Genomic DNA, 11,889 nt, shown 5'->3' on the forward strand with positions numbered 1-11,889 from the left:
GGTTTGTGTTGTTAACGAGACCCTGGGTTCGAGGCTAAGCCCAACCCACGGGGTAGTCCCCATCTCGCATGTTATTTTTATTGGAGAATTGATGCTTAGGGCGGGCCACTGAAAATGACCGCCCTTAGTCCTTTGTTAATTAAGTGCTTAAAAGCGCATGTGAATGGATGCAGTCCAGCCCAGTCTGAGCTGGGGCTCCATGCTTAGCATATAACGTGGTACTTAGGCTCTAGCCCGTCGGGTCGATGAATAAAGTAGAGCAAAGTTTGTTCTTTGTAAATTAATTTCTGCTTCTTCCAGTTTAACTCTCTGTATATGTATGCTGTAAATATATGCTCTGCTGTCATCATCTACAAGCACGCCCCCTGTCCATCTTCCAAGCCGAACGACACTAGAGGAAGGGTTCGTAAACCTTCCTCGAAGAAATGAATGACCTGAAGTTCTATTGGAGCTAAAGCACAGCATTTATCGCGATGATATAACCATTTGGACAGCAGGGGGAACGAACGCTGACATCTAATACCGGCTGCAGGCAGCGGCAGAGGTAGTTGAAAACTATGCTCTGGAGAGAGGGCTTTCCTGCTCCCCTCAAAAATATGAGATCTCGCTTAATACCAAAGACCAGATGAGGAAAGAGACTCGCTTCCCTCACCTATACGGCCCGATAGAGGTTGTCGTTGGGGGTACGTTAGTACCTAGGGTTGACACTATAGGAGTCCTAGGATACTTTGTCCAGACGAACGGACGTAACACAACCACTATCAAGAAGCTTAGCACCTATGTCGCCCAAGTTTAGGTATCTTTAGGCGGATCTCCCTCAGAAACAAAGGCCTGAGATAAGTACAAGCATTCATAGTGAGTAGTATTGCATACGCGAATATAATAATAATAATGAATCTTAGTCAGAAAGAGGAGGAGAAAATAGACGAGTTAATGCGAAATGCATACGAAAGAGCCCTCGGCATCCCACCTAACTCTTCAACGGAGAAACTGCTTAGTATGGGAGTCCACAACTCCTGTGCGGAGATCACCAGGGCAGTAAGAGAAGCGCAAATTTGGAGGCTTAGCTCCTCAATGGCAGGCAGGCAGATCCTCAATGACCTAGGGGAGAGCGAGAGGAAACCCCCTTAGACATTCGAAAGCATCCCAAAATTGCCAATATACCTAAGAACATGCACCCGGAGCGTGATAAAGAAGACATAGAGCTCGAACAAAGACGAACAATTTTGCCCGGGACCCGCCGGGTAACATAGCCTTCTGCGACGCAGCCTGTGGGTCCGATGGCGCTTCCGTCATTGCCGCCGTTGATGGGAATGGGGAGAAAGTGACTGTAGCATCGATTAACACTAGGCATGCGTTAGTGGCAGAGGAGGCTGCTATTGCCCTAGCGTGCGTCAGTACCAAAGCCAAGATCATCTTGTCTGACAGTGAGGCAGCTGTTCACAAGTTTTGTAAGGGGGTGGTCTCTAGTCAAGCCGCCAAATTACTAAGAAGATACCCCTCAAGCAGAGAGGCCTCCCTCATATGGGTTCCTGCTCATGAGAGCATTCCGGGGAATGAGGCTGCTCACAGCATTGCTCGATAATTATACATCCGAGCTGCTCTGGAAGTGCCCCTGAGTGGGAATAAAGACCCTCTCATAACGTATAAAGAAAAAACCGAAACAACTAGACTGGATGGGATAACACTCTCACTTCCGGATAGGTCACTCACTCCAAAGGAGTGCAGGGCCTGGAGGAGGCTTCAGGTCAACAGATTCTTTCCGTACTCTATACTACGCGATGAAGACACTGGGGAGCCTGAGCTCTGCAGTAGCTGCCACAGAAAGGAGTGCAGGGCCTGGAGGAGGCTTCAGGTCAACAGATTCTTTCCGTACTCTATACTACGCGATGAAGACACTGGGGAGCCTGAGCTCTGTAGTAGCTGCCACAGAATGACTTCGCAAAATCACTTAATTTGGTAGTGTCAGGATTCTCCTGGGGCTAAATCACAAAGCATCCGAGACCTTGCCACCTGGGAAGAGCTGATCCGGAGCCACGACCCGGATCAACAAAGACTCCTCATCGATATCCGTCAGGCGGAGACAGCTTACTACAAGACTCTCCGCGGTCTCCGGTGTTGAGAGCCGGCCAGTTAAACTTTCCTGCCCTCCTACTGATGGGAACGGCAGTTAGCAGTACGAAGAGTACTTCAGGTCTTCGTCCGGCGACACGTTGCCGGTTGTGGCAGTAATTCCAGCTTCTCAAAGCAAAACTTATTTATTAAAGACGGCACTGACATAAAAAGACAGGTGAGTAAAAGGCAGTTTAAAAAAGGGCAGTTTAAAAAAAAGGCTGTTAAAAACGGCCGAGCTTGAGACTCGGCGCGCTCGCCCCAAGTCGTCGTTTCCCGCGGGTTTTAACCCCTTCGATAATTGGGCGGAGCTTGAGTAATCTAGCTCTCGCCCAATTTGGACCAGTAGCAAAGCAATTGCATCGTATGTACTAGTGGGCGGAGCCCAGGGCCCGCCCCGGGCATGATCGCTCCTGGTAGCAGGTGCGGGGGGGGGGGGGGGGGGGGGGCATTGTCCCCGTGGGCTGTCGCGAGCCCAGTGGAATGCGCAGCTCTCACCCTAAGCGGGCGTCACGCCTCGACGTACATTCCTCGATTCCCCCCCCTTCCCCGGGCATGATCGCTCCTCGTAACAGGTGCGCAGGGGGGGGGGGGGGGGGCAACGGCCCCGTGGGCTTTCACTTAACACCTCCCCACCAAGAATGTTGGGGGGACACTTGCTGTACAAACAACATACCGAAGCCCACAATAGCACAAAGCATCCGGCCTTCAACAACATACAAAACGCGCGAAAGCACAAGTACCAGCACAAAAAAAAACACAAACCAAGGAGGGGCACTTCACATACTACTTATGGCAATAGCGAAAAGAGTAGGTTCACAAGGATATCTTGTTGCATGCATCTACACTCAGATTTACATATTTTTCTCTTTGCGAGCAAATAACAGTCTAAACACTCATGACACAAGGAGACCATCATTAATGCACTTGAGATGTCTGTCCACAAGCACTCATACACACACACTCAGGTTGGGCCACCGTCCCGTACGTTCCTTGGCCCGCGATGTCTGGTCCATCTACCTAGCACAGGCCGTGCCCCTTCTCTGCTCCCCTTTATTTTCTTTTTACCTTTTATCTCTCTCTTTTTCTTTTCTACGCTGGCTCTGACTCGCATTTGCAGTGGTTCGAAATTAGCGCCTCTGTGGAACGCGTGGGGCAGAGTCGGAGTCGGTGTCCAACCTGGATAGGGCGTCGGCGCATTTATTGAGAGAGCCTTTTATATGAGCGAACTCAAGGTTGTACTTCTGGAGAGCCAGGCTCCAACGGGTCAACCGGGCGCTCGAGGAAGCTGATCTTGTTAAGTAAGTCAAAGGGTTATGGTCAGTGTTTACATTAATCCTCGCGCCGAAGAGCCATGTATCCAGACGCCCCAATGCCCATATGACTGGATAAGCTTCTCTTTCTATGGCGGACCACTTAGCCTGCTGCGGCGTCAGTTTCTTGCTCAAAAAGGCAGTTGGTTTTTCTTGCCCGTTAACCTCTTGTGCCAGACATGCCCCGACCGCTCTTTCCGACGCGTCTGTTGTCAACACGAACTCTTTGTTGAGGTCAGGGGCCGTGAGCATAGGCAACTCGATCAAGGCGGCTTTGACGGCGTTAAACGCCCGTTCCGCTTCCTTTGTCCACGGGATTATATTCGGGACACGCCGGTTGGTGAGATCTGTTAATGGGCGGACTATCTCCGAATACGAGGGAACGTAATCGCGGTAATAGTTAAAAAGTCCAAGCGCGCTACGCAGCTCCTTCTTGGTAATCGGTGGCTTAAGGCGTCCCATTGCCTGAACTCGTTCCGGGTCCGGTGAATGATGGCCTGACCCGACCACGTGCCCCAAATACCGGACGCTTTGCTGCGCAAACCTGCATTTTGTAGGATTAACTGCGAGTCCAACACTCCTGATAGTTGCCAGCACATAACCCAAATGGTCTAACCCAAATGGTGTTCCTGCCAATTTTCGGAGTAGACGGCCACGTCATCGATGTATGCGCACGCGTAGCCAATGTGCTTTTGTAGGACGCCATTCATTATCCTTTGGAAGGTGGCTGCCGAATTGAGCAGTCCATAAGGCATCACGCGCCACGCAAATAGACCTCTGGGCGTCGCAAACGCGGTGTATTGTGTTGAGTTGTGTTCCACCGCTATTTGCCAATAGCCCCGAGTCATGTCAAGGACAGAAATGAACTTCGCCTTGGCTACCTCGTAAATCAGCTCTGTGATGTTGCTCATTGGAAAACTATCTACTTCTGATATGGCGTTCAGTTGTCGGTAATCAATGCACAGCCTCACATTTCCGTCTTTCTTCGCAACACAGACTATTGGGTGTGCATAGCTACTCTCCACAGGGTAGATTAGACCCTCTTGAAGAAGTTCTCCGATCTGTCGGTCTACCTCATGCCGAAGTGCGACCGGTACACGGTATGGGTAAGCCCTTGTTGGCTTGGCACCTGGTACCAGGTTTATCTTGTGTTCCCCAACCAAGCACTTCCCCGGCCGTTCGGAGAACACCGTTTCGTATCGGCCTATCACTTCACCGAGCTCCCTGATTTGTTCCTGAGTCAGATGCGTGGACTCATGTAGTGTGGATTCAAAGGTGTAACTCCCACTATGCAATTCCGGAACACCTTTTATATCCCCAAACTCTCCGTCAGACTCAAAAATTACGCCTACGTTGTTCACTCTGGCGTAATACTTTCTTAGTCTATTGGCGTGCACCCACCGCTCAGAACCATCTCTGAACTTGACAACATAGCTATCGGGTCGTCTATGCTCTTTAATCGTTGCTGGGCCCACCCATTTAGGTCGCATCTTGTTCTGCTGGTTCGTATCTAACACGAGGACTTCCTCACCCTGACAGAACCCTTTGGCCCGTGCCCTCAGATTGTATTTCTCCGCATACGCTTTCTGCAGCTGCTTGATTTGGTGATCTACCCTCTCAGCTACTTCAGCCATTTGCTGCCGCAGCTTGATCAGATACTCTGACGTAGCCTTGTTTAGGCCCGTAGGTGGTGTCCAGTTCCCTGTCCATGTCCTTTGAAGGATGCTTAATGGGCCTTGAGGGACGCGCCCATACATAACCTCAAACGGGGACGCTCCCGTGATCTCGTGTGGAACTTCTCGGTATGCCCACAGCATGCATGGAATAAACCGGTCCCACCCGCGCGCGTGGTCACCTATTATGTGTCTGAGCATCGCCTTGAACGTGCCGTTCCAGCGCTCAATGATGCCATTGCTTTGCGGATGCTCCGGCGTCGAAAACCTCATGTTTATCCCCAAGCGCTGTACGAGTTCCCGAGTCAGTGCTGAGGTGAAGTTTGTTCCCTGGTCGCAGCAAATCAGCTGAGGGACACCGAACCGCGCGAAAATGTCGAGAAGCGCTTGACACGTGGCCTTAGCTGTTAGTGAGCGCAGCGGTATCACCTCTGGCCACCTGGAACATAGATCGATAACACATAAAGCGTATCGATGTCCCCGCGATGATACGGGCTCGATAGGTCCAATGCAGTCCAAATAAATCACTTCGAAAGGTTCCCTTGGCCGAGTAAGCGGTGTGATCGGTACCCTATCTGTCGTCTTTCTCCTCGAAAACGTTTGACAAGTATGGCAGATTTGACAATGCCGTCTGACGTCGGCAGCTAGGCTAGGCCAGAAAAACGCACTGCGGATACGCTGTTTAGTTTTCTTTTCAGAAAAGTGTCCTCCGCAAGGCATATCATGCGCAAGAGTTAGCACTTCTTTCCGACGACTCTGCGGGAGTACGAGCTGTCGACACCGTCTGCCATCCAACACTTCCTGGTGAAAGAGTAGTCCTCCTTCTATTACCATTTTATGCGTTCCGGCCTGCGCCTGTGACCAAGAGTCTGCCAGGGAAGCATCTCCTCTTTGCTCACTGGCGAACGTAGGGTCCGCCATGCTCTCGTCTGTCCGCGTTGGCGCGAGCTGTATACCTTCTGATGTCCCATTTTCTTCTGCGCCCTCGCTTGGTTCAAATTCCAACTCCCGTGATCTGTTCTGATCATGTTGTGCGATCTCGGTTTCTGCTTGTATTATCCTCACCGCGAGATCAGCGGCTTCTCTTTGCTCTCTTTTGAGTGCCTCGAAAACGTCCGGGGTCAGTAGGGCATCGACCTTTCCAGTTAGCTCATCCGTAACCGCGCATAAAGTGACTAGTTGCGGGCCTGCGCCGCTATCTTCCGTGCGTAAGCCCAGCGGAATATGAAAGAGCTCGGCTGTTACGGTGTGCCCGAACGCACCTCGTAAGCGTACCGTCCCACTTCATTGCTTTCGGACTTCCTCAGGCACCACTTTTCGTCTCAACACGGTGATGTCTGCGCCTGAATCGAGGCACGCTTTGAGCGGTTGTTCCCCACACACGAGATCCACCCATGTCAGCCGTGATACCAGCGCCAAACCTCTTGTTGCCACCTCAGCTCGCGTTACGGACTCGACCGCGGCTCTCGCTGTCATATTTGCGTCCTGCTGGTGACGACCTAGCTCATTACCAGACCTTCTGTGGGCAGTTCCACTGCACGTGACCGAATTTACCACAGCCATAGCATTTTGGCGGTTCCCTGTGCTCGTTCTTGGATCGATTTCCTTGGTTCCGTGGCTCACGCGGTTTTGCCTCATACTTTTTCGGCTCCTCTGCAGCCCTTTGGCGGCGCCCACGCCTACTGTCTTCATATTGTTCGGCAAGTTGCGCAAGCTCCTTGGGTGTCAACCACTTATCTGTCTCCTGTCGCGAGCCCAGTGGAATGCGCAGCTCTCACCCTAAGCGGGCGTCACGCCTCGACGTACATTCCTCGATTCCCCCCCCCTTCCCCGGGCATGATCGCTCCTGGTAACAGGTGCGCAGGGGGGGGGGGGGGGGGCAACGGCCCCGTGGGCTTTCACTTAACACGGCCGGTAGGCACCCCCTCCTAATTTCTGCGCCCCGACCGTGAGGCCCCATAATGACGGGAATAAAGTTCATTCACTCATTCATTCACTCATTCGTTACTTATCAAAATTCTGTTCCGATGATGGCGACCCGAAATGTACACTCTGTGGCGAAATAGGCACTTACGATCACATATTGTGGAACTGTAAAGAGGAGCCGCCACCGGAATCTCTAATACAAGTTCCTACTCTCGAGCAATGGGAGGCCGTGTTGGTCAGCTCAGACCTGGGCGTTCAAACCCGGGCCATTGAATGGGCTGCTAAGGTCAATGTCAGCCGTGGACTGATAGCCACCTAGCATGGATCATCTGCATTTTGCCTTCTGACGAAATAAATCTTTTGCAATCCAATCCTTATATACCCCAACAAAAATCGTTTTGCCGTCCCGCCGTTCTTATAGTTATTGAGCCACGTAAGCAAGTCACCAGAAATTGTAAGAACGAGTCGATACGCATGTATTTATACTTACACTGAAATTAACAGTTTTAAAGAAGCTAGCAAGAGAGTCTGCTTGGTTAATTAGCTGCACCAATGCCGGTTTTTATCAGGGACACATGATTTCCTAATTAAACAATCATTGACGCCATATCAGGCGACGTTTTTGTGGAAACTTCGATTTTGTTACATGTTCGTGACCTTAATTGTGGATGCGTTTCAAATATACACAGACGGTTTTTCCTGCGTAAGTCAAATTTTAGCTGAGGCATGCAGCTTCCGCGAACGGATATGCTGCTACATGCATGTATGTGTTATGATGGTGCGTTCTGCGTCTCCTGTCTGGTGCACGGTTAAGAGTTATTATAGGGGAGGAGGGATATAAAAAAGTTTATCGTAATTATTCATTCACAAGATAACCAATTCAACGTCGAAAAGAGGCAGTCGATGATAACAGTTAGCTACAAGAAATGCAGTTCTTAAAAAAATAAAGCAACGAGAGCCCCCGTTCGTTCCCGTGGTCGCATGTCTTCAAGAAGATAAGGTGAAATACATGTCTTAAAGCTGCGATGCAGGGTACTTAGGGAAGTATAAATTAATCTGTGGTACAGTGATGTTTGCAGGAGGTATTTCGAGGCCTGAATTGGGAACAGTTGGGAATAAGAATAAATGGAGAATACCTAAATAATCTGAGATTTGCTGATGACATTGCCTTGCTGAGTCACTCAGGAGGTGAACTGCAAATCATGATCAACGAGTTAGACAGGCAGAGCAGATCGATGGGTCTAAAAATTAGCATGCAGAAAACCAAGGTAATGTTCAACAGTCTAGCAAGGGAACAACAGTTCACAATTGGCAGCGAGAGCCTAGAAATTGTGCCGGAATACGTCTACTTAGGGCAGGTAGTGACAGCTGATCCGGATCATGAGAGGGAGATAACTAGAAGGATAAGAATGGGGTGGAGCGCATATGGCAAATTCTCGCAGATCATGAGTGGCAGTTTACCAATTTCCCTCAAGAGGAAAGTGTACAACAGCATAATCTTAGCGGTACTCACCTACGGGGCAGAAACGTGGAGGCTAACGAAAAGAGTTCAGCTTAAGTTAAGGACAACGCAGCGAGCCATGGAAAGAAAAATGATAGGTGCAACGTTAAGAGATCGGAAGCGGGCAGAGTGGGTGAGGGAACAAACACGGGTTAATGACATCCTAGTCGAAATCAAGAGAAAGAAATGGGCTTGGGCAGGGCATGTGATGCGAAGGCAAGATAACCGCTGGTCTTTAAGGGTAACGGAGTGGGTTCCAAGAGAAAGTAAGCGTAGCAGGGGGTGGCAGAAGGTTAGATGGGCGGATGAGATTAAGAAGTTTGCAGGCAAAGGGTGGATGCAGCTGGCAAAGGATAGGGTTAATTGGAGAGACATGGGAGAGGCCTTTGCCCTGCAGTGGGTGTAGTAAGGCTGATGATGATGATGATGACAGTGATGAGGCTAGCTGGCGCATGCTATGAGGATGGGGAACTGAACTGCTCCAGCGTACTAAAAAAAGAGCGTAGAAACAAGGCGAGCTATGGTTATTTTTCCGATAGCCATGCATCCCGGTTCACGTATAGCTGTATTGCATGGTAAACGCTATTCAGAAACGTGATGCAATGAACTGTCGCCTTTAAGCAGCGCATGGGCAGACCATTTATACCACAGAAAGTAAAGAAGTAAAGGTGTAACATGCAGCAGCACTTCGAAAGTAGCTGGTGTCCGAGATACCGTGCATTTGGCTCCTTAGTGTGTGATAGGATCAACGGACAGTTGGAAGACGGCAGAGCAGAAATAATTCTTCCACCATGCTATATATATATATATATATATATATATATATATATATATATATATATATATATATATATATATATATATATATATATATATATATATATCAATTATTGTTTTGCTCACTTGTGCTGTATTGTCGGCCTTGTTGATTGTTCTAACTGTGCTCTGCAGTGCTATTTTAACGTTTTATAAAAAGGTGCATATGTGTTGCTTCTTTCGTGAATAAGTTTATCTTACGGTTAGGAAAACATTATTTCAACATTTAAAAAAATGCCAGCTGGGACAGTCGACGCTGGATCCAGACATCGTCTCGACCCAACAAGTAAATATCGATATAACGCTTCCAAGCAGTGTGGACAGATGTTTTTAGTTAGTTTCTTGTTTATTGGGGTCTAACGACCCAAAGCGACTTGAGGCTATGAGGGACGTCGTATAGTGAAGGGCTCCGGTAATATATCGACCACCTGGGTTTCTTTAACGTGCACTGACATCGCACAGTACACGGGCCTCTAGAACTTGCCTCTATCGAAATTCGACCGCCGCGGCCAGGATCGAACCCGGCCGTGTCTTTCGGGTCAACAGCCGTGCGCCACAATCACTGAGCCACAGCGGCGGCGAAATTTTAGGTTCTCACCATGCGCGATGAACGTAGTACACACCTATACGTCAATTTTTTCTTGTTATTTCTAGTCCCGTGTTAACAGGCCGTTCATCACCGGTCAAATGAGCCGCGAAGTAGATCATTGCACAATCTCATTCTGAGGCCGGGATATTCAAAGCCCGATCCCAGCTCAGACCGGGAATTATCAATTTACTGAGCTGTCGAGCTCGCCGTAAGGCACGGCCCAGGCCTGTTCCCGGCAGCAGCTCAAGAGGCAAATTAATTGCTCACGGCATGTAAGTAGGTTTGGTTTGGTTTATGGGGGTTTAACGTCCCAAAGCGACTCAGGCTATGAGGGACGCCGTAGTGAAGGGCTCGGGAAATTTCGACCACCTGGGGTTCTTTAACGTGCACTGACATCGCACAGTACACGGCCCTCTAGAATTTCGCCTTCATAGAAATTCCGCTGCCGCGGCCCGGTCGAAACCGCGTCTTTCGGGTCAGCAACCGAGGCATGTAAGTAGGCTCATACTACACAAGTGAAAAGATGGACGGAAAAGGCGCTCAAACAGCAACAACGCTTGAATAAATTGGTTTGGCGAACACAAACAAAAACTCTAGGAGGCAGCGTGACGTGACAGTTTGGAAGCTTAAAACTCACAGGAAGGTCAAATGACATTAATTTTTATGCGTTTGAAGAATGTGGGTTCAAGGTCTAGGGGAATTCCCTTATGGATGCTAAAGATAATTACTCCCTTATTATGTTTGAGGAATATTCGTTTGCGAACAACCTGACGTTCCTACAAAGGCATCCCCGTAAAACTAAGATCACGGGTATCGTTATCGTTGAAACGTTACATTATGATCCGGATGTTCTGCGCCAATGCAGGAGGTGCGAATGCGCAATGGATTTGAGTCTCTCAGGGCCAAGGGTAGCGGTAGCATGCTTCTGAAGACGCCTACCAGAAGTTGGTCTCAACGTGATCCACACTATGTTGCCCTCCGCCCACAATCTTCAAAACTATAAATGCGCTCCTTTCTTTTGGGGCGAATTCTGCAGATGATGGTAGCCAATAGCAATGTTCCGCAAGGAATCTAAGAACCAACAATAACCACGCCTAGCCAAGAAGGGTTTCTCAACTCGACGTGCCGAGCTAAATGTGAGTTGCATGTGCTGCAATTAACTCTTAGTTGAACACTTTTTGAACTGTATTGGGGGCCGCTACGCGGGCTAAACGTGCAGGTAGAAGATGTACGTACGTTGTTAACCATGCTGTCGAGCATTGAAACCTGCTGGAGTCAATTTTTCTTTTCCTTTAGTAGGTGAGTCGTGCTACGAGTATATAACCCACCATGGTGAGATATATACGGGACGAAGTGCACCTCGTCCCGTTTTGACGACGTCAAGTACTTTCTGAATATTTTGCCCCCCCCCCCCCCCCCCCCCGTAATGAACGCACCCCACGTTTTTAGCAATTGTTTTAGAAAAAATGAGGCCACCTCGGCCGAAATTCGATCCAGCGTCTTTGAGCTCAACCGTCGCAGTGGCTTAGTGGTTAGGGCGCTCGGCTACCGATCCGGAGTACCCGGGGTCGAACCTGACCGCGGCGGCCGCGGGTGTTTCGGCGGAGGCGAAACGCAAAGGCGCCCGTGTGCTGTGCAAGGTCAGTGTACGTTAAAGATTTCAAGTGGTCCAAATTATACTGAAGCCCCCCACTACGCCACCTCTTTCTTCTCTCAGTCCCTCCTTTACCCCTTCCCTTCGGCGTGGTTCAGGTGTCCGCCGAGATGTGACAGATACTGCGCCATTTCCTTTCCCCAAAAACTAATTTTCAATCTTCCTTGAGCTCAGGAGCCCAACCTAAAGTCCCTAGATGAGCTTTTTCTAGAAAAGCTCATGAAGGGACTTTAGCCCAACCTATTGCCGCTAAACCATAGCAGCAATATTATGTATAAAATAAGATACACTGAAGAATGCATGCA

This window comes from Amblyomma americanum, chromosome 1 (assembly GCF_052857255.1).
Source record: "Amblyomma americanum isolate KBUSLIRL-KWMA chromosome 1, ASM5285725v1, whole genome shotgun sequence".
NCBI classification, from domain to species: Eukaryota; Metazoa; Arthropoda; class Arachnida; order Ixodida; family Ixodidae; genus Amblyomma; species Amblyomma americanum.